This window comes from Papio anubis, chromosome 13 (assembly GCF_008728515.1).
Source record: "Papio anubis isolate 15944 chromosome 13, Panubis1.0, whole genome shotgun sequence".
In the NCBI taxonomy this organism is placed as follows: Eukaryota; Metazoa; Chordata; class Mammalia; order Primates; family Cercopithecidae; genus Papio; species Papio anubis.
The window spans coordinates 2,249,595-2,272,832 of NC_044988.1; the positions used below are offsets into that span (position 1 = coordinate 2,249,595).

The 23,238-nt window shown below is 39.9% G+C and overlaps 1 protein-coding gene across 4 annotated transcripts in view; it reads right to left on the bottom strand.

Moving 5' to 3' along the window:
- ZNF782 (zinc finger protein 782) overlaps nt 1-23,238 on the bottom strand; it is a 68,754-nt gene that overhangs the window by 32,504 nt on the left and 13,012 nt on the right. For 3 of the 4 annotated variants that reach the window (XR_002517721.2, XM_021927752.2, XM_031654013.1), the window contains exons 1-2: nt 11,979-12,511; nt 9,322-9,515 (exon numbers count right to left, since the gene is read on the bottom strand). The gene's annotated coding sequence lies outside the window, so the exon portion shown is untranslated. Of the gene's footprint in view, nt 1-9,321; nt 9,516-11,978; nt 12,512-15,486; nt 15,656-17,245; nt 17,322-23,238 lie in introns of those variants that run through there. The other variant, XM_017949326.3, reaches the window with a different exon arrangement.

A 23,238-nucleotide genomic window follows, 5' to 3' on the forward strand; every position in this document is an offset into this window, starting at 1 on the left:
TGTCTGTTTACTCTGTTGACTGTTCCATTTGCTGTACAAAAGCTATTTAGTTTAAGTTCCAGCTATTTATTTTTTGTTTTTATTGCATTTGCTTTTGGATTCTTGGTCATGAAATCCTTGCCTAAGCCAATGTCTAGAAGGGTTTTTCCGATGTTATCTTCTAGAATTTTTATAGTTTCAGGTCTTAGAATTAAGTCCTTAATCTATCTTGAGTCAATTTTTGCATAAGGTGAGAGACGAGGATCCAGTTTCATTCTCCTACGTGTGGCTAGCCAATTATCCCAGCATCATTTGTTGAAAAGGGTGTCCTTTCTCCACTTTATGTTTTTCTTCACTTTGTTGAAGATCAGTTGGTTGTAAGTATTTGGGTTTATTTCTTGGTTCTCCATTCTGTTCCATTGGCCTATGTGCCTATTTTTATACCAGTATCATACTGTTTTGGTGACTGTGGCCTTATAGTATAGTTTGAAATCAGATAATACAATACCTCTAGATTTGTTCTTTTTATTTAGTCTTGCTTTGGCTATGTGGGCTATTATTTGGTTCCATATGAAGTTTAGAATTGTTTTTTCTAGTTCTGTGAAGAATGATGATGGTATTTGGATGGGAATTGCGCTGAATCTTTAGATTGCTTTTGGCAGTAGGTCATTTTCACAATATTGATTCTATGCATCCATGAGCATGGGGTGTTTCCATTTATTTGTGTCATCTATGATTCCTTTCAGGAATGTTTTGTGGTTTCCAGCAGCATATCAAAAAGACAATCCATCATGTTCAAGTGAGTTTCATACCAGGGTTGCAGGGATGTTTTAACATATGCAAGTCAATAAATGTGATACACCACATAAACTGAATTAAAAACAAAAATCACGTGATCGTCTCAATAGACACAGGAAAAGCATTTGACAAAATCTGACATCCTTTTATGATTAGAACCCTCAGCAAAATCTGCATACAAGGGACATACCTCAATGTAATAAAAGCCATCTATGGCAGACCCACAGCCAACATAATACTGAATTGGGGAAAAGTTGAAAGCATTCCCCCTGAGTACTGGGATAAGACAAGGATGCCCAGTCTCACCACTTCTATGCAACATAGTACTGGAAGTCCTAGCCAGAGCAGTAAGATAAGAGAAAGAAATAAAGGACATCCAGGCCAAGCGCGGTGGCTCATGCCTGTAATCCCAGCATTTTAGGAAGCCAAGGCAGGATGATCACGAGGTCAGGAGATCGAGACCATCTTGGCTAACACGGTGAAAACCTGTCTCTATCAAAAATTCAAAAAATTAGCCGGGCATGGTGGTGGGCGCCTGTAGTCCCAGCTACTCGGGAGGCTGAGGCAGGAGAATGGCGTGAACCTGGGAGGTGGAGGTTGCAGGGAGCCGAGATCGCGCCACCGCATTCCAGCCTGGGCGACAGAGCAAGACTCTGTCTCAAAAAACAAACAAACAACAACGACAACAACAACAAGAAAAAACAAAAAACAACAAAAAAAGACATCCAGATCAGTAAAGAAGAAGTCAAACTGTTGCTGTTTGCTGATGATATGATCGTATACCTAGAAAACACTATAGACTCGTCCAAAAAGCTCCTAGAACTGATAAATGAATTCAGCAAAGTTTCAGGATACAAAATTAATGTACACAAATCAATAGCTTAGCTATACAGCAACAGCGATCAAGCTGAGAATCAAACCAAGAACTTAAGCCCTTTTGCAATAGCTGCCAAAAAAATAAATAAATAAAACACAACGCTTAGGAATACACCTAACCAAGGAGGTGAAAGACCTCTACAAGGAAAACAACTTTAGTATTTTTAATGGGTTAAAATGAGAGGCAGCAGGTACAGTGGAAGAAGTCAGTGGGTGGGCATTGGTGTCCAGCAGGCACTGGACCTTTGATAGTAAGGCATTGGTTTTGACTTACTAGATTAGTAGGTATGATTATTTTCTAGTTTTTGTTATTAAACTTTAAGACTGCTAAGTAACTTCTTCCATTTCTTGTTAAAGATTGGAAAATTTCATACTCTGTTATCTACACTGACTGAATGAAGTTAGAGTATTTGTTCCTATTTTGTGACTACCTTAAATAATACCTATAAACAGTAAACTGTTAGTAGTGTTTTTGCTGTAATTAAATGTAGTAAGACTTATCTTCCAAATTATAACTGAATTAATTTGTCAAACACTTGAACTTTTTGATTTATCCAAAATTCTATGCTTAGCAGCTGGAGGTAGGAAGAGTAAGGGTCCTCCCTTCCGTGGAGAGGCATACTTTCTTAAGAGGGGAATACTCTGCAAGAATTGGTATCATGTAACAGGTGGTGAATTTGACCAAATAGTGTACAAAAACCATTTTTTGGTGTGGCTCCTGGCAAAGAGATTCAAGAGGGTAGACGGAGTCAAGCTTGCTGAAACAAGGAAAGAGAAAAGAAGTATTCTAGGCAGACAGCAGGAGTGTAGCAGGAAAATGCCTAGGTGCAGGTCAAATGATTCATAGAATGAAATTAATCAACGTTTGAAATGAATGGAAAGTATTCTCTGAGAGTCTCACTTGAGTGATGTCATGGCAGTCTTATGTAAACATGAAGTGAAAGTTACATTTTTTAAGTTGTCTTTGTCATCTGTTTTTAGGGTATGTGAGAGAATACTAAAGTGATACTCTTTTTATCCTCCACGTAAGAAAACTGGACTAGAGAAACTGATGGCTTCCTCCCTTTTTGGTGATCTAGCAGCCCTGGCACACAGTGTCTCTGAATCTAAAACACTTGTTTTGTCACTATATCTCCTGAAATGATACACTTAGAATTGGTAACTTAGTAAATGCACTAGTCTTATATTCATTGCAATAAAATGCTCTTGTACCAATGTTATTTTACAATATTACGTTTTATTGCAGTAAATCAATAGAAATAGAAATTCTCAGCTGATTTGTATTACTTAAGAAACAATGAAATCTAATTTTAAACTTTTCTCATTATTTATAAAGGGAATTCATAAAATCCTTGCTAGGTTTGATGATAGGTACCACATTAAGGGTAGCATTTTATAATAACCCTTTCTCAAACATCATCTGTGGAAGTTAAGAGCCTCCAATGGGTTTTCTGTACAGTGTACATGATACCACACTCAGGCAGTTCACGGAGTGTAAGAAATATGTTAGTGCTTTGTCATCTGACATTTTAACCAAGAGAAAAAAATACATGTTGATAAGTTTAACTTATACTTCCCTTTCCCTTCAGGTATCTACTGAGCATTTTTTGAAAAATATAGTTCATGCTCCACAATATTCCTTGATGACAGCACAGCCAGCCAGCCTCATCTTAAACAATGACAGTAAAATCGTGAGTTCAACTATAATGTCAAGGGACAGACCCCTTATTCTAAAATGATTTCAGCCATTTGGTTGTCCTTTTCAGCCATCAGTTTAAAAAATTGGAATCAACTATATATTGATATCTAGATTCTAAATATTAAGTATCAATTTCTCTTTTAATCTTAGATGTCATGGTAGAAGGAAAAATCGGTTAGCAAATAAGCCATCCCAGAAAAAGTATAGCTATTTATTTGATACCATTTGCCTTAGACAATGTTGAACACAATGAGAAGGCTAGGTTCCCTCTGTGGAATTTTTTTTGTGAAAAATTAGTTTTTAGATGAATTACAGGCCTAAATCAATGTGTACTACTTTGGATACTAATCTTTGAAGAAGGAACAGCTTTTTCTCTTAGGTGGCACCATTGTGTACCTGCATTTGAATTTCTCTTATTGTGCATGAGCACCTCATGGGCCACAATCAAAGGTGCACTTTTAGAGCACCCTAAGATGAAGTTTATTTTAAAAGGAACAACAACCAACACCACCACCAGCTCCATTGGGGTTGTCCAGACTATATCATTATCTCATTATCATCTCCTTGGATTGTGAATGTTGATTTTTATAACACAGTTTGGAAAGTGGTAATTTAGAATATTAATGTCTTTAATTTTACTTTTCATTCTATGAACATAACTAGCTTATAAACAATTTTGTTCCTAATGCACTCGGTTTTAGCTAATTCAATTGTCAGTAACTTTTACTTTAATTAAAAAATGACAAGTTGACACTCATAATGTCACTTTCCTCTCTCACTTTTAACGATAGTTGCGATAAAACTGTGTTTCAGCAAAAAGTGGACTCAAACTCTGTCTCAAGTGCAGGGCTTTGGGACCTATTGAGTAATCACTAAATGTCTGTCTTCAGCCAGGTCTATAAATTCTTGCGGAAAAAAAAATCACTCTACTTTGGCTAGAGTCCCTGGCTTCTTTTGAATTCAAAATATTTTGATATGTTAGTATATAATTCAAAAGTAGTTTTAAGGATTAATCTTGCTCAAACAAATAAATTTCATGCTTTTATCTTCATTATTCTAATTTTTAGAAGTCCACTTTTGGAAGTAAAGTAAGTTTTAATTTGCCATCAGCAAATTTGAGAAGTGATCATTTGGTATATTGACTATTGATGAAATGAAGGTTTATCAAGCAAATTAATAGGGCAAAATGCCTTCAAGAAAAGATTCAGAAAAATGTTTATCACGGGTTAGTAGTGCATTGTTGTTAGTGGGACAGGTGGAACTCACTGGGATCGGTTATGCCAGGTTTTTTCCAAATATATGTCTGCAAACCCATGTATGTTTCCACATCCACCTTCCCTCTATCTCTAGGCACTGAGAAGCCTTTTAGGAAAAGAGGGATGGATGTGAGGCATCTTTATTATTATTATTATTATTATTATTATTATTTATTTTTATTTTTATTTTTAGAGACGGAGTCTCACTCTGTCGTCCAGGCTGGAGTGCAGTGGCGTGATCTTGGCTCACTGCAACCTCCGCCTCCTGGGTTCTAGCAATTCTCCTGCCTCAGTGTCCTGAGTAGCTGGGACTTCAGGTGCACACTGCCTTGCCAGGCTAACTAGCGATGGGGTTTCACCGTATTGCCCAGGCTGGTCTTGAACTCCTGAGCTCAGGCAATCCACCCGGTGAGGCATCTTTATATGGAGGAAAGCGTCCCAGAAGATTCTGATTTTAATCCCAACTCAATCATTCCCAAACTTTGCTGTACATTGAAATCACCTGGGAAGCTTTTAACACTAACCCTGTGCCCAAGGTCATACCCAATGCTAATGAAATCAAAATGTCTCATGTTGAAAGTGAGGCAGTGACTAAAGCTCCTCAGGTGATTTTAATGTGCAGCAAAGTTTGAGAGCCACCGCCTAATTTGAGTTTAGGATGACAAACTGCTCCTATTTGGTGGGGCCTTGGGCAAGTCAGTTTTAAGGGTTGTTACCATTATCTGTAAAATGAGTGTGGATTAAATGTCATGTAAAGTCATGGGTCCTTTTCACCATGTAACATCAAATTCTGTGTTTCTAAAGTTATTTCAAAGATGAAAACTACTTGAAGTACTATAGACATATCCATCTTAAATGTTACAGGCTTTTTAAAAAGTGCTAATATTGTATAGACCTACTATTGAAATTCAGATTTGCCTTCCCTCAATTATTTTGAGCCTCATTCTAGATGCTGAGGGCAAATGGAAGCACATAACTTATGTAAGAGAACCTCTTGTTTTCTGATACAAAGCATCTGTGGATAACTTAGGGATACAGTAACATATCTGAAGAGTTGTATCTGTTCAGAAATATTTCACTTCAACTAATTGAAAGTACCTGCCATTAATATTACACTGTGTAATGTTATACTGCTTTGTTAGCACTACTTATTGTAGGATCGCTGTACCTATCATTGATCTCATGTGTACCTATGTTTACTAATACATGCCGGTTCCAACCCGCAGACCCTGGCTGAATGATGGATGAAGGAATGCACTCAGACACAGGTATCCAGTGAACGAGCGGGCTAGGAGACCAGGCCACTCACAGACACTGAGGAGGGTGCTGTAAAGAGTCAGCAGCCATGGCCCTGACAAGCTGGCGCTACTGGCATTTATTCAGCACAGATTTAATGACAAAGGCTTTGAGTCAACACACTTGTGGATAATTAGCATGGTCACCCTCCAGGAGACAGCAGTCCTACATGCAAATAATCAAAGGTCAGTCTTAGGACAACATGAGAAAACAAGCTATTTAGATAAACTCCTCTACATTCCCTTGTTATTTGCTTTTTACTGTTAACTCAAGGTAAGAGGATCAGGCTGCCTTCAGCCATAACCCTTTCCTAAAGCTTTTGCAAAAATTTCTGGCCTTCCAAGAAGGTTTGCATTTTTCCTATAATTTTCTCTTATAATTTCTCCCACCACCCTGACCGAACTCCTACAAATACATTTACTAATTATTATGCAAAAGTGATTTCAAATACTTTTATTTGTTATAAGTTACTTTTATTATGTATTTTTAGGGAAATAATAAAACAATGGGTGTTTAGGAGATAGTGAACTAAACTAAAATACAGGGCCTAACATCTTAGAAAACATTACTGTATGGCTTAAATTTAAGCATATGTACACATAGATATAAATTACATGAGTGGGCATGGTGGCTCATGCCTATAATCCCAGCACTTTGGGAGACTGAGGCAGTTTGATCACTTGAGGCCAGGAGTTTGAGACCAACCTGGCTGTCATGGCGAAACCTTGTCTCTACTAAAAATACAAAAATTAACTGGGTGTGATGGTGCAAGTCTGCAGTCCCAGCTACTTGGGAGGCTGAGGCATGAGAATTGCTTGAACCTGGGAGACAGAGGTTGCGGTGAGTTGAGATTGTGCCACTGTACTCCAGCCTGGGCAACAGAGTGATTCTGTCTCAAAAAACAAATAAATAAACAAAATAAATTGCATGGCATGAAAGGTTTTATAGGTAGAAGAACATATAACAGGCAACTATGTTACTGTTTGTATATTATAATCATCAACAAAAACACGTCTTCTAGCAGCATATTGCCTAGCATTTTGGTTCTCATATTTTTGCTAAAGCCAAAAAACTAAAACAGGAAAGTGCCCTCATGATACTGTTCTGAACTAGAAGATTTTAATTTCAGGGCCACTAGGAGAGTTCTAAAAAACTCGCCACTTAAAAAAATGTCTTCAGGCCTAACAAATGATAACATCTATTGTTATGAATACTTTTTCTTTCCACAGTGTCACCATAGCAATACACTATTACATCAGATACAGGTGACCTTTTAAAAAACCTGTCTTGTTATTCCAGCTAATTACTTTGCATGATATCAAGCTCAGTGTTAAGTCACAGCTATAGACATCATCAACTGTATTGTGCCTACTAAAATATTGAAGCAAATTATTTGTGTTTTCTGTGGTCCTTAAGACTCTTTTAATTCTTAAATTATTGGGAAACCCAAGGAGTATGTGTTTATATTGATTATATTGATATTTATTGTGTGAAATATAAAATTGACTTTTTTCAAAATCTATTTTTGGTTTAGATTTCACAAGCTTACCACTATTGATATTATGAGCTTGATAATGCTTTGTTGTGAGGACTGTCCTTTGCATTGCAGAAAGTTTAACAGCACTGATGGCCTTTACCAACTAGATGTCAGCAGTAACCCATAACCCAGATTGTGACAACAGAAAATATTCCTTGAGAATGATATTGCTAACATAATTTTTTTAGGAAAAAATACTTTTCTTTAAAAGTTGAGTAAAAAGTGTGTCATGTATTTATATTATTGAAAATCTCTAATGTTGAGCTTAATAGAAGACAGCTGGATTATCTTTCTTGGCAATTTGTTTCAAAGAAACAATAAGATGATGTGGCCTTGTGCAAATATGTAGTTGATAAAAGGTTATTTTTAATTCTTTCAGACAGTTGTGGGTATTCTTTAATATTAAATCAAAACTTTACAAGTGCTAGTTTGTTAGAGTGGCATTTTACATATTAATAAATGTATTCCATAAATGTTCACTGATCTTTCTTGCACGATAATGGATCTTTCCTTCCATACTTGCTTTTATAATAGTATGCATAAGTTATTTGGAAAATATTGGTTTATGTTTTATTGTGTCAAAAACTCACTTTTGTTAATATAACCACCAATCTTATTTTAAAAAGTCTAAGTATCAAGAAGCTGTCATGCTTACGGTTGAAGGAACAAGTTTTTCAAAGTCCTCATGAAAGCTTAAATTTTATCATTGGGAACAAAGACTTACTTTCCTTGAAGTGACAGCCTCATTTTGTTTTTGAGAATGATAGTTGTACTTTTTTTTAGACCAAGTCTCACTCTCTCCCTTGGCTAGAGCGCACTGGCATGATCTCAGGTCACTGCAACTTCTGTCTCCTGGGCTCAAGCAATCCTCTTGCCTCAGCCTCCTGAGTAACTGGGACCACAGACGTGTGGCACCATGCCTGGCTAGTTTTTTTTGTATTTTTGGTAGAGACAGGGTTTCATCATGTTGCCCAGGCTGGTCTCGAACTCCTGAGCTCAAGCAATCTGCCTGTCTTAGCCTCCCAAAGTGCTGGAATTTTACAGGCATGAGCCACTGCGCTGGCCCAGTTGTACTTTTAAATAAAAATGATGTTCCATGAAAAAAGTGATTATTCAGTTCACAATTAAATCACAAATTCTTTTTTTAAATGCAACCGTACTGTAGTAAGCAGAAGTGCTTCTTGTTAACTTTCCACTTGTTTAGAATATTAAAAAGAAACGTTAAGATTTAATAACACCATTAATTTTTACTGCTTCATCAAAGACATTCTTAAGAAATTCAGGCTATCTTTTTTTAGCTGTAAGGGACAGTAAAGAATAGAATGACTACTAGTGTAGTTTGGTACCACTGCCTTGATTTATTCTGAGAAACCAGCAGTTTTACACACTTTTGCTTTTATACAGTCATGGCAGCATCAGTGAAAAAGCAGGCAATGTCTTTGTATTACTTTCACAATTTAAAAAAGTTTTCTATTAGGTTTCTCAGGGTGAATTAGTATTATTATCAGAACAGTTTTGACCTCTTAGGCTTTTGGAAAAGGGTCTTGGGGATCCCAGAGGTCCACGGAGCACATTTGGAGAACCACTGGTTTATCAAATAGGCATGATGCATTAGTTTTACGAAGTTTAAAGCTCATCAAAGACTGGCTTCTTTTACAATAAAAAGGCAGATGAGTTTTTAATTCAAACTACTGGAAATAAATAAATACTTCATGAGAATATGCTACAGAGATCTAAGGAGAAAGAAAGCTAGGAAATCTGAATCACATTCACATTTATTAAAGTTCTAAAGACTTTATTGCCCACCACTACTGCTTTATAAAATGTTCTTGTGTTTCAATGTATGGTTAGAAGAGTGAAAAGAGATTTGGTTTACTTACTTCTTTAGCATCCAGTTAGAGTTGAGGGGAGAAGGCTCCTGCTGTGCACTAGAATCAAAGCCCTCAATGGGCACTGGACCAGATACAGGCCATTTTCCAACAGCTGCAAGTCATTTGGAACGCTAAGCACAGGCTGGAGTGAAGCAGGAGTGGTGCTTCCAGATGCAGAGAGATAGATGATGCTGGAGGGAAAGCTGGATTGGAAAAGGGAGAGTTTTGAACATGGACATGCCTTTAGTTCTAGCTACCTGGGAGGCTGAGATGGAGGAATTACTTGAGCCCAGAAGTTTGAGTTCAGCCTGGGCCATATGATGAGACCCGGTATCTTAAGAAAATATAAAATAAGGCTAGGTACAGTGTCTCATACCTGTAAACCTAGCACTTTGGGAGCCCAAGGTGAGAGGATTACTTGAGTGTAGGAGTTCAAGACCAGCCTGGGCAATAAAATGAGACCCCATTTCTACTAAAAAAAAAAAAAAAATCAAGAAATTAGCTGAACATGGTGGCACATGCCTGTGGCCTCAGGTACATTGTAGGCTGAGGCAGGAAGATCACTTGAGCCCAGGAGGTGGAGGCTACAGTGAGCTGTGTTCATGTCATTGCACTCCAGCCTGGGCAACAGAGTGAGACCCTATCTCAGAAAAAGATAAAGTGAACCGAAAACGGGCCTGTAAGGACTATGGTCATTGAAGGGACCAGCTGCCAGAGGAGTGGCTATGAGAGCAGGAGGAAGAAAAGCAGGAGAAGATGATAAAAGGAGAAAGAGTTCAAGATAGGAGAGGCTGTGGTCACAGAGCTAAATGCGGCTAAGAAGTGACTTATTTCATGAACACTCACTGGATACTGACTCTCTTCTAAGTGCCGGGGTAGAGGAGAGGACACGTGGATCACAGTTCTTGCTTTTATGAGCTTATGTTCTAGTAAGAACGAACTTAACTATTTTTTCAAGTAGTATCAAATAGTGGGATAAAGGGACACAGAGTGATTGGGGGCTATTTTAGGTGGAATGATAAGGAAGAGCCTCTCTGGAGAGCTGACATTTGAACAGTGACCTGACTGAAGCCAGGACAGGAAACAGTGCTGTCATGACAGGCAAAAAGATGACTGCCAAGACAGAAATGCATTTCATGTGTGTCTGAGGAACCAACAGCAAGGTGACCAGCATGGTCAGAGTGAAGAATGAGGGGAACAGCAGAGATGAGGCCCCACAGGTGGTGCCATAGCTCCTAGGGCCCTTTGGCTTGCAGGCCATAGGAAGAAATTAAGGTTTTACTCAAACTCAGTTTGATGGGAAATTCATGGTAGATCTCGAGCAGGGGAGTGCCATGCTTTAAATGAAGAGGTTATGCTGACTGCTTTGGGGACTACAGGCCATAGTGGAGAGGCAGAGAAGAGGGTTAAGAAGCAGCTAGGGTAATACAGGTGAGCAGCAACAGATTATGGCTCATGATCAGACCAGGCCGACGATCAATGAAGGTAGACATAACAGGCATTGCACACAGATAGGAGCAGGGTAACTGAAATGCAGGTATTTGGCCCCAGCACCGAGGCAAATGGCAATGTATGAAGAGCTCCAGTTTGTCAGCATGATGGCACCAGAGGCCTTGGCAGGAGGAGCCTTGAGAGAGTCATGTCAGCAGGGCAGGCAGTGGAGGTGAAGGAGAGATGGAAGCTGAGGAGCTGGCATGAGGGTGTGGTGCTGTGACACCAGTGAGAGGACACACTTAGAGTGTAGTGGGGAGTGGGATGGGAACAAAGGAAACACAATTTGGGGGAAATCTCTGGTAGAGAGGAAGAAAATCTTCAGAAAGGGGTGATTGTGGGAACAGTGTTCTGCAAAAGTGAGGTGGGATCAACTGCACTGAGGGAAGAGTTGGCATCAGTGGGAATTAAGAATTCTGTCTCAAACTGACTCAGAAGAGCACATGGCATGGATGAGTGTCAGCAGGTCAGCAGCTTAGGAGGAAAGGGGATGGGAAGCGGAGGGCTTGCTAATGTTGTTCCAGTGCTCTCTGATTCCTGTACCATTGATCCCAGAAAGGGAGGTTCATTCTTGAAATACTTGAGCCAGATGTGGTGGCTCATGCCTGTAATCCCAGCACTTTGGGAGGCCAAGGCAGGCGGATCACCTGAGGTTGGGAGTTTGAGACCAGCCTGACCAACATGGAGAAACCCCATCTCTACTAAAAATACAAAATTAGCCGGGTGTAGTGGCACATGCCTGTAATCCCAGCTATTCAGGAGGCTGAGGCAGGAGAATCGCTTGAACCTGCTAGGCGGAGGTTGCGGTGAGCTGAGATTGGGCCATTGCACTCCAGCCTGGGCAACAAGAGTGAAACAGCATCTCAAAACAACAACAACAACAACAACGAAACAAAGCAAAACAAAAAAATAATACTTGAGAGCACAGAGTTTGGGAGAAAGGGAGCAGAATCTCTGTAAAATGTGATGTTCAATAACCATTTGTTTTTGAAAACATATTTGAGTTTGGTAGCTTAGATCTGGCAATGTTCTCCCATCTGATAACCACCAGACAAGAAATAAACTTGCTTAAAATAAGCTTTTTTCCTTTTGTTTTGACTTAAAACAGTTCAAGTAGCTCATGGATATACGCTTCTGCAGAGCACCCTCTGAGGTAGCAACACCTCGCAGCTCACCTTTAATCTTTACTCAGCCGTCCACTTTGCCCAGTTTTTTGTAGGGTAGATGTTTGATAGATGTAAAGTGATTCATGAGATTGTCTCACAAACTGCTTGGCAGGTTTAGAGGAATCCCAGGGTACAGAGACTGGCAGCTGTGTCCACCTTAAAACCAACAGAATTGTGTCAGTTGCAGATGATGTAAGACAGAGCAATGTTTATGATGTGATCATGAAGATGTGAGAAATAGGGGCTGTGAGAAGGACCTTTCTTTATATATATGTGTTCCTTATCAAGCCAGCAACTGACTATGGGGAATGTTTTACAGCCCCAGAGACCTGCGCCTGCCGTGCTGCTCTGCACAGCAGCCACTGGGAGGCTCTCTTGACCAGCAGGTTTTTAAGCTCGTGCCCTATATAGAAGGGTGTTTTTGTGAAAAGATCAACATTTGCTCACTGTCACATGGGTTGAACATATTCAAGCTTCATGTACTTGTAAAGTTCCCATCTGCCTACCCGCCAGGCTGAGACATTACACGTGATAGGTACTTGAGGATTTACTGAATGACTTTAATCCACACTGGGCCCGTGTGTGTGCTCCCCTTTATGAGCGTGAGGGTGACAACACTGCCTCTTTTCATGATGCCCTTGGCTGAGAGGTACCGTCATTCTTGTGACCAAAATTGGCCTGTACATTTCTATGGGCAGAGTAGGTAGCCGAAGTATCTGACCTATGATTGTGATTCGGCTTCTTGCTCTGCCTGATCAAGCAAAGTCTCTGGAGAACATAAGAATAAAAGGCAGGTACTTTCTGGTCAAAACCAGAAGAAACTTGTCATTCCTGAGAGTTCTTACTACAGCACTCAAACTAAGCTGAATCAAAGGCCAGTGCTCTATTTTGCAGATTTACATAGAAAGACTTGTAAGTTATGCTGATACCGACATTTGTCCAGCCAACTGGAAGAGGATCATCTCGTCAGCCATGTCTCTTGCTGTGGAGCGATGACCAGGAGGTTGCTGGGAGTGTGAAAAACCGCAGGCTCTCTGAGAACATTTCATCTGATGACACGTGAGTTTGTAAGGTTTCTGTGAACTTTCTGATCATTTTTCAATACTTCTTTTGCTCCACTAAACTTAACACTTTAAGAAATAGTTTTAAAGGTTACAGTGTGCAGATGATGGAAATGGACATAAAAACCACATCTTTCTATCAGCTTTAGAATAACAGTTCATATTTTTCATCGTTCATTGGTAGGTCTTGGTAAATTGCTCTTATAATAATCTGCTCATAAATTGAAAAGTATTTTTCTGGTGATTTTTGGCAATTATCTTCCACGTATACTACCAGAACATCATAGTACAGTAAATATCTTTACGGCTTTCTAGGGGCTGTCTGCAAGTTCTGGTCTCTCTTTAAGGAGCACGTGTCTGGCCTTTGAAATAATTGGCCACTGACAGGTCTAGGGCCTCTAGACTGTGAAAAATGTACAGCTTCACCCTGAGTCATACATTGTGTATTTGCTCTTGCCGGTGTTCCCCCTGCCTTTATCTGGAGATCTGCTTTATAGAAACCTTGACATACAGAATAGCCACAGATCCCTGTGCCCCTGTCCCCTCCCCCAGGAGTGTTGCCCGTGTTTAGAGATCAGGCTGATGAGTTAGAAGCTCTCCACAGGCAGTCTGAGAAACATTGCATTGCTGGACATCACTCAATGCTCACCTCACTCAAGAGCTTCCTAGGGCACTCATACGACCACGACAGCCCTTTGGGGTCCTTGAGTTACCTATGAGAGTGCAGGAAATCTTGCTGAGTCATGGGGTTGCTCACAGATATCACCAACTGGACACAGAAGCGTGAGCTTCATGGGGTCTTTCTTCCAGTCTGGCCTCATGACTGCTGTAAAGGGAAGGGCCTTGGAGCTGGCAGGCAGGGTGAGCCAGGGAGGCATTTTTAGCAAAGGCTCTCAGAGTGCCCACTGGACAGTGAGAATGGCTTTGTGGATGCCGCTGAGGAAAATATGAAGGAACATCTTGTATGAAGATCAAGATCATGACAGGCAGTGGCACGAGGTTTTGTTTGTTTGTTGTACATTTGCCTGTAGGTAAAACTGTCGTTGAGAATGTATGTAGCCACAGTAGTGGAGCCTGATGGCTGAGTAGACATCTCTGCCAGTTGTGCTCGTCACAGGAATAGCCTCGGCAGAGGACCTGTGGCGAGGAGAGAGTCTGCATGTTTGGTGGAGGGAGAGCACAGCAGCTGTGGGACTTTGCCCTGAACACAGTGCTGCCTTGTTGTAGCAGAAAGCAAAGCAAGGCTGCACTCATCCAGTGCTGCTCACCCACGGAGGAAACATTTAGACTAGTGCTAGCCAGAAGGGAATTGTTTATCCCAGTCGTTGGAACTTGATAAAGTTGATAAAGTTGTGGAAAGCCTGGCTACTGCAGGATAAAGTACTCTTGGTCCTTAATAAACCTGAAAGGCTGTCTAGGCCACAAGGACTGCAACTCTTAGGCAAGTCCTAGTGCTGTGCCGCGCTTGGAGCCAGTGTATTTGGGGGCATGTGACCTAGAGAGACAGCAGCTGGGGCAGCTATGGAGTGCTTGCCCACCCCTCCTCCAATCCTAGACAGTGCAGCTCGCAGGTCTGACAGCGACCTCCTCCTTCTGCTTGAGGAGAGGAAGGAGGAAAGAGGATTTTGTCTTGCATCTTGGATACTAGCTCACAGTAGGAGCGGGCACTGGTCAGAGTCATGAGATCCCCATTTCAGGTCCCAGCTTTGGGATAACATCTCTAGACAAACTCTGGGCCAGAAGGGAACCTGCTGCCTTGAAGGAAGGACTCAGTAATGGCAGGATTCGTCACTATCTGACTAAAGAGCCCTTGGGCCTTGAATAATCAGCAGAGGTAATCAGGTAGTACATGCCATGGGCCTCAAGTGAGACTCAGATGTGCTGGCATCACGTGTCACCTGGCACATTCCCAGCTGTGGTGGCTGTGAGGAGAGACTCCCCTGCTTGAGAAAAGCCAAAGGCAGACTAAAGAGGATTTTTCTGGAGCTTAGACACCAGCTCAACTACAGTGCAGAAGAGCACCCCGTGGGCTGTTGGAGTCCCTGATTCAGGCCTTGGCTCTTAGATGGCATCTCTGGACTTAGCCTGGGCCAGAAGGGAGCCCACTGTCGTGAAGAGTGAGTTCCAGGCCAGGCAGTATTCGCCACAAGCTGACTGAGAGCCCTCAGGGATTAAGTGAACATCAGTGGTGAGCTGGCGGTAATCCACACAGGACTGTGATGACGTCGTACGTGGGAAAAGACTGTCCTGCCTGGGGAAAGGGGAGGGGAGAGTGGGCAGTGATTTGCTGGGTGGATTCAGTGCTAGCTCAGCCAGGATAGAACAGAACACCAGGTAGATTTCTAAGGTTTATGACTCCAGCCCTAGCTTCTAGACAGCATCTTTGAACGCCATCTAGGGACCAGGGGAGTGTACTGCACTGAAGGGAAGGACAGAAGCCTGGCTGGCTTCACTACCTGCTAATTGGAGAGCCCTGGGGCCTTGAGTGAAATAGGTGGCAGCTGGGTTGTTGTTACAGTGGGGGTCTTGGGCAGCCACAGTGCTGTGCCGGCTTCAGGTCTGACCCAGTGCTGTCCCAGTGGCCACGGGGGTGCTTGTATTGCTCCTCTCCCAACTCCAGGCAGCCTAGCACAAAGAGAGAGAGACTTCATTTGCTGGAAAGGAAGGGAAGAAGTGAGTCTCTGTCTGCTAATCCAGACAATTCCTCCAGGTCTGATCCAAGACCGCCAATGTGCAAAAAACAAACAAAACTGGAGGAATCACATTATCTTATTTCAAATTATACTGTACAGCTATAGTAACCAGAACAGTATGGCAATGGCATTAAAAATAGACACATAGACCAATGGAACAGAATAGAAAACCCAGAAACCAATTCATACATCTGCAGTGAACTCATTTTCAACAAAGGTGCTGAGAACATACAATGGGGAAATGACAGTCTTGTCAATAAGTGGTGCTGGGAAAACTGGATATCCATATGCAGAAGAATGAAACTGGGCCTCTATTTCTCATCTTATGCAAAAATAAAATCAAAGTGGATTAAATATTTAAATCTCGGCTGGGTGCAGAGGCTCACGCCTGTAATCCAAGCACTTTGGGAGGCTGAGAAAGGAGGATTGCTTGAGCCCAGAAGTTCAAGACCAGCCTGGGCAATACAATGAGATTTTGCCTCTATTTCTTAAAAATTTATTTATTTATTTATTTATTTATTTATTTATTTATTTATTATACTTTAAGTTCTATGTGCATAATGTGCAGGTTTGTTACATATGTATACTTGTGCCATGTTGGTGTGCTGCACCCATCAACTCGTCAGCACCCATCAACTCGTCATTTACATCAGATATAACTCCCAATGCCATCCCTCCCCCCTCCCCCCTCCCCATGATAGGCCCCGGTGTGTGATGTTCCCCTTCCTGAGTCCAAGTGATCTCATTGTTCAGTTCCCACCTATGAGTGAGAACATGCGGTGTTTGGTTTTCTGTTCTTGCGATAGTTTGCTGAAAATGATGGTTTCCAGCTGCATCCATGTCCCTACAAAGTACACAAACTCATCCTTTTTTATGGCTGCATAGTATTCCAAGGTATATATGTGCCACATTTTCTTAATCCAGTCTGTCACTGATGGACATTTGGGTTGATTCCAAGTCTTTGCTATTGTGAATAGTGCCACAATAAACATATGTGTGCATGTGTCTTTATAGCAGCATGATTTATAATCCTTTGGGTATATACCCAGTAATGGGATGGCTGGGTCATATGGTTCTTAAAAAATTTTTTTTAAAAATATTTAAATAAAAGACCTCAAATATAAAACTAAAATAAAACATTGGGAAAACTCACCAGGATATTAGACTGGGCAAATATTTCTTGAATAATATTTTTTAAGCACAGGCAACCAAAGCAAAAATGGGCAAATTTGGTCACATCAAGTTAAAAAACTTCTGCACAGCAAAGGAAACAATCAGCAAAGTGAAGAGACAACCCACAGAATGGGGGAAGATATTTGAAAACTATCTGCAAGGGATTAATTACCAGAATATTTAAGAAGCTTAAATAACTCAATAGAAAAAAAATCTAATCATCTGATTTTTAAAATGGGCAAAATATCTGAATATACACTTCTCAAAAGAAGACACAGTTCTCAAAAGAAGGCATGGGGGCACGTGCCTGTAGTTTCGGCTGTTTGTGAGAATTACGTGCAAACATTACCTGATCCCAGGAGGTTGAGGCTGCAGTGAGCTGTGCTTGTGCCATTGCACTCCAACCTGAGTGACAAAGTGAGACCCTGTTTCAAAAATAAAAAAGCATACAAATGGCAAATAGGTATATGAACAGATACTCAACATCAACAGTATTGATTGTCAGAGAAATGCAAATCAAAATTACAATGAGGGATCATCTCACCCCACTTAAAATGGCTTTTATTCAAAAGACAGGCAATAGCAAATGCAAGTGAGGATGTAGAGAAAAGGTAACCCTCGTACACTGTTAGTGGGAATGTAATTTAGTACAACCACTGTAGAGAACAGTTTGGAGGTCCTCAAAACTAAAAATAGAGCTACCATATGATCCAGCAATCCCACTGCTGGGTATATACGTAAGAGAAAGGAAATCAGTATTATCAAAGAGATACTTACATTCTCATGGGTATTGCACTAGTGTTCACAACAGCCAAGATTTGGAACATCCCAAGTGTCCATCAACAGATGAGTAGCCAAAGAAAATGTACATATACACAATGGAGTACTTACTATTCAACCGTAAAAGAGAATGAGATCCTGTTATTTGCAGCAACATGGATGGAAATGTTAAGGGAAATAAGTGAAGCAACAAAGACAAACTTCACATGTTCTCACTTACTTGTGGGAGCTAAAGTAGAAGAATTGTTAGCAGAAGCTAGTAAAGATAGTATGGGTGATGGGGGGGGTAAGGAGTAATGGTTAATAGGCACACACACATAGAAAGAATAAACAAGATCTAGTCTTTGATAGCACAACAGGGTGACTACTGTCAATATTTATTTAATCGTACATTTTACAGTACCTAAAATAGTATAATTGAACTATTTGTAAAACAAAGGATAAATGCTTGAGGTGTGATGGATACTTTATTTACCCTACAGTGACACATTGTAGGCCTGTATCAAAATACTTTATATACCCCATAAATATATATGCCTACAATGTACCCAAAAATGTTTTAGAAGACTGTCATTCAGAATTACCACACTGTGTGTTTACAACTGAAGTGCGGCTTCTTGTGACTAAGAAGAGACTAGTGACGGTTGGTTGCTGTTGAAATGGCTGCTAAATTACCACTTTGCTAATAGTATATAAAGTGAGTTGTCATGGTGATATTGCTAACAGCCATTTTAGCAAAGAACATAACAGCAAATGAATTTGAAACAAATAGAAGTACTTTGAAAGTTGCAGAAGCTAACATGCCTTTAATCACTACAGTTGTCATCAGTCTATAAACTGGTTGCTTGAAGGAAGCAAAATTCATAATTATGAACACGTAGCTTGCTATAATGGCAGCTAAATTGTTCTCAGAACTTGCAACTAATCTGGCAGCAGGGGGTGACTCTAGCTCTAGTTACAAGGTCAGAAAATACACAGGGAAATGTGCAGGTTTCCATAGATGTGAGCTCCAGAAGCAGTGGTGGCAGAGGCCAGCTCCAAGACAGCCAGTTCTACACAATGCTGTTTGTGAACGCAGAAGCACCAGGAGCTATGCTCCGAACAGGAGCAATGTTCATGATCTTTGGAAATTGAAAAGCAATACAACAAAGTACTTAATGTACATTTATCTTGTCTCTCTGCTGTTGATTATTTATAATGGTCTCTTTTTGACTGTAAATTGAACCATTTAAAAATTAGTGTCTATCAGATTTTTCTTAAAACTTTTTGACATTTATTTGTCTTGTTAGAATATATTTTCTTTCAGGAACGTTACTAATTATCAGGGACATGCAACTGAAAACCACAATGTGATATGACCTTGCTCCTGCAGGAATGGCCATAGTTTAAAAAAAAAAAAAAAAATACATGTTGGCATGGATTTGGTGAAAAGGGAACACTTTTACACTGCTGATGGGAATGTGAACTAGTGCAACCACTATGGAAAACAGTGTGGGGATTCTTTAAAGAACTACAAGTAGAACTGCTGTTCAACCCAGCAATCTCTCACTACTGGGCATCTACCCAAAGGAAAATAAGTCATGAAAAAACACATGCACATGCATGTTGATAGCAGCACAATTTGCAATTGCAAAAATATGGAGCCAGTCTAAGTACCCATCAATGAATGGGGAGCTAAAGAAAATACAGAATATATACACCATGGAATACTGCTGAGCCATAAAATAGAATGAAATAATGGCCTTTGCAGCAACTTGGATGGAGCTGGCGGTCATTATTCAAAGTGAAGTAACTCAGGAATGGAAAACCAAATATCATATGTTCTCACTTATAGGTGGGAGCTAAGCTATGAGGATGCAAAGGCATAAGAATGATATAACGGACTTTGGGGACGTGAGGAGGAAGGTTGGGAGGGTGGTGAAGGATAAGATTACATATTGGGTACAGTGTACACTGCTCAGGTGGTAGGTGCACCAGAAGCTCCAAAACCATCCCTAAAGAACTTATCCATGAACCAAAAACCACCTGTACCTCAAAAACTATTGAAATAAAATTAAAAACCATTATTGGTAAAGAAACATATATATATATATGCGCATACATACATATACACATACATACACACATACATATTTGTTTATACATAAATATATAAAATGTATTTAATTTAAACCGAGCAGCTCCTATTCAGAAAATTTGCTGTGCCTGTAAAGGGTATGCTATTCAGCCATGTAAAAAACAACAGAAAACTGAGAAGATGTATATCCTGTAGGCATAATGGTTTTCTTTGATAACTAAGCCTCTATTAATAAACATGATGATTCTATAAAATACTGTATTTTACACAATTAAAATATGTTTTTGGAAAAACATAAAAGAGATTATGAAGTGCATATATTCCTATAGTAAATTAAGTCCTGATTAGCTGATTATGAAAACATTATCTGATTTACATTTCTATAGCCTTATGGTTATATGAATAGGAAATTAATGCTGGAAGGAGATTCAGTCAGGTTTTCAGTTAAATGAGAAAACCACATATCTGCTTATGTCTTAACTGCTCTTCATTACCAGAGAACATCAAGCATTTGTTGACTTAGCCAGTGGATAAAACATTAAAACTTTAAAACCAAGAAACCAAATGTGTTGTTCAGGTATTAATTATTTTTATACAATTAAGTCTTTACAGGAATTACTGTGCAAGTGGTAAGATTACTCTAGTTTATATTTATTTAAACATTGGACAAAGTGCTGGATACAGTGGCTCCCATCTGTAATAATAACAGCACTTTGGGACACCAAGGTGGGAGTATCACTTGATCACAGGAGTTTAAGGCCAGCCTGGGCAAAAAGTGAGACCCTGTCTCTGCAAAAAGAATTAAACAACAACAACAACAACAAAACAGCCCAGCTCAGTGGCATGAGCCTGTAGTCCCAGCTACTTGAAAGGCTTAGGTGAATGGATCACTTGAGCCTGCAAGTTTGAGTCTGCTGTGAGCTAGGATCACGCCACTGCACTTTAGCCTGGGTGACAGAGCAAGACCCTGTCTCTTAAAATTAAAAAAAAAAATGAGCAAACACCTTTGGCCAGGGCAGCTGAATAATCATGTGGCAGAAGGCTGCTCCCAGCCTGTTCTCTCAGTGCATTCAACTCATCCCAACATTCTCTTCTGACCGGGGTGAGAGATGCTGACCACCTTAGAGTTTCATTTCCAACTCAGGAGAAACATTGTGTGATACAGTTTGGCTGTGTCCCACCCAAATCTCATTTTGAATTTCCACGTGTTGTGGGAGGGACCCAGTGGGAAGTAATTGAATGATGGAGGCGGGTCTTTCCCGTGCTATTCTTGTGATAGCGAGTGAGTCTCATGAGATCTGACAGTATTATAAGGAAGAGTTTCCCTACACAAGCTTCTCTCTTTGCCTGCTGCCATCCACATAAGATGTGACTTGCTCCTTCTTGCCTTCTGCCATGACTGTGAGGCCTCCCCAGCCATGTGGAACTGTGAGTCCAACAAACCTCTTTCTTTTGTAAACCGTCCTGTCTTGGGTATGTGTTCATCAGCAGCGTGAAAACAGACTAATACACAGTGCAAGTCCAGCACCCTACCAAAAGGCATATTATAAAATGGGTGTAGTCTGGCCAAGATGTCTCTCTTTGATCTTTCTGCCTTCCTAAGTTTAAAGAGTATTCCTGCCCTGTAATAGTGACAGCTAGTAAATGGCATCCACCATTTCTGTCATCTGATCACTATTGTGGGGCCTTGTGAGTGAGCATGGGGTCTGAGTTGTGCAGCTGCACTAAGGGAACTCTGAAGAATGAGCCCTATATCAGCAGCACAAGTGCATTAGAGGCTGTCACCTTTCTGCTCATCCCAAACTTGGGGTGCTGGATGCAGAATGGACTGCAAGCAGCTGTGCCCTGTTTGGACAGTAGTGTAGGAATCCAACTGCATAGCCTTCATTTGTTTCAAAGCAGAATTTAGAGCCATTCTAGTAGCTCAGCATGATATTTTTAAATAAATGGAGAAAAATTTTATTAACTGACTTAACAAAGAAATACTGCCTATTAAACTCACATAGTATTGTTTAAAGAGTATCTACAAAATTCTAACCTCAATGTTTTCTTGCAAAAGAAGTGGAAATAAGTAGATAGACTCTCTCAAAGAATCGCTGAGAAACACAAAATATTCAGAAGTAGTATAAGTTTTACATAGGTGCATTTTTGAAGATTATACAATAATCAGTTTGCATCAGCCCTTCCAGTTTAGGAATACGGATAGGATTTCCCTCCAGGGGGAGTTTTCACATAAATTTTGAAGACATTGTTAAAACTGAAAATGTTCCTGTATTTTGTAATCTACTGGGGTTCCAATCCAGTGTGCTTTCTTATATTTATAAGGCCCAACTACAATGTGTATTATCATAGGTCTTGGAGCAAATATCACATAAATGAAGGCATTTCTGCATTCTATACGTTCATAGGTTTTATTTCAGAAATGAGTTCTTGTCTTCATATGGAACTGGAACAACTGACGACCCTACCACATGTTTGTATGTATAAGGGTTTTCTCCCTTGAATCCTTTCATGTTTTCAAAGAAATAAAAAAGCTGAAGCCTTGACCATGTTTCTTAAGATTATGTAGTTTTTCTACATATTAAAATTCAAATATGCCTTTGAAAGGATGTGGGAAAATCAAATTTATTAACACTTTTTTTTACATTCATGTTTTTTTCCAATACAAGTTTTTCTAAGTTTTCAAAGAGAACTGGGAAAGTTGAATGCTTTTTTGTGTTTCTTCCATCGATAGGGTTCTTTACAGCATGAGTTCTTTTATGTGTTCTAATAAACTAGAGCGTGTGATGACTTTACCACATTTCTTACATGAGAATAATGTTTTTGAAGATAGCCCAGTTGACTAACATTCTCCTGTGTTGGTTTTGTTGTGTTTCTCCTTCCCCAGGCTTGAGTTGGGAAACCAATTCTCCCACTTAATTAATAATGATGTTGATGTTTCTGGCAGTGTTTATACCAAATGCTACTTTGACCTTTGCGCATTGGCATACGACAGTAGCCTATATTTGCCATTTTGTCTTGACATAGTAAGAGCATGGGAGCTGGAGGTAAGACTATGAAGGTACTAAGTGGGCTTTCAGTCAACACCAATGCCAACATCTGTGACTAGATCATATTAAGAAGTGATTATAAAAATGAAAAGCTTCAAAATTAACATATTGAAGAGCTTATTAACCTTTCTGCATTCTATTTTCTATATATTTATGGTTTATACAAGGATTCACATTATTTAAAAGTTATAGCTATCTCTTCTGAAACCATAATTCAGATTATTTTAATCAAATTTAATTCATTCTTAATTGTTTTCCTTTTGAACCGCTACCCTTTCAAATAGTCATACATAAGTGATTTCTGGCAGTTGTATTCCTGATATCTACATATATAATGAACCTAACATTCTTGACTATTTTTTATCATTTAGTTTGCAAATTTATGTCATTTTCTACTGTATATACCACAGTGCAGTGAGTCCCATGAGTTTGTTA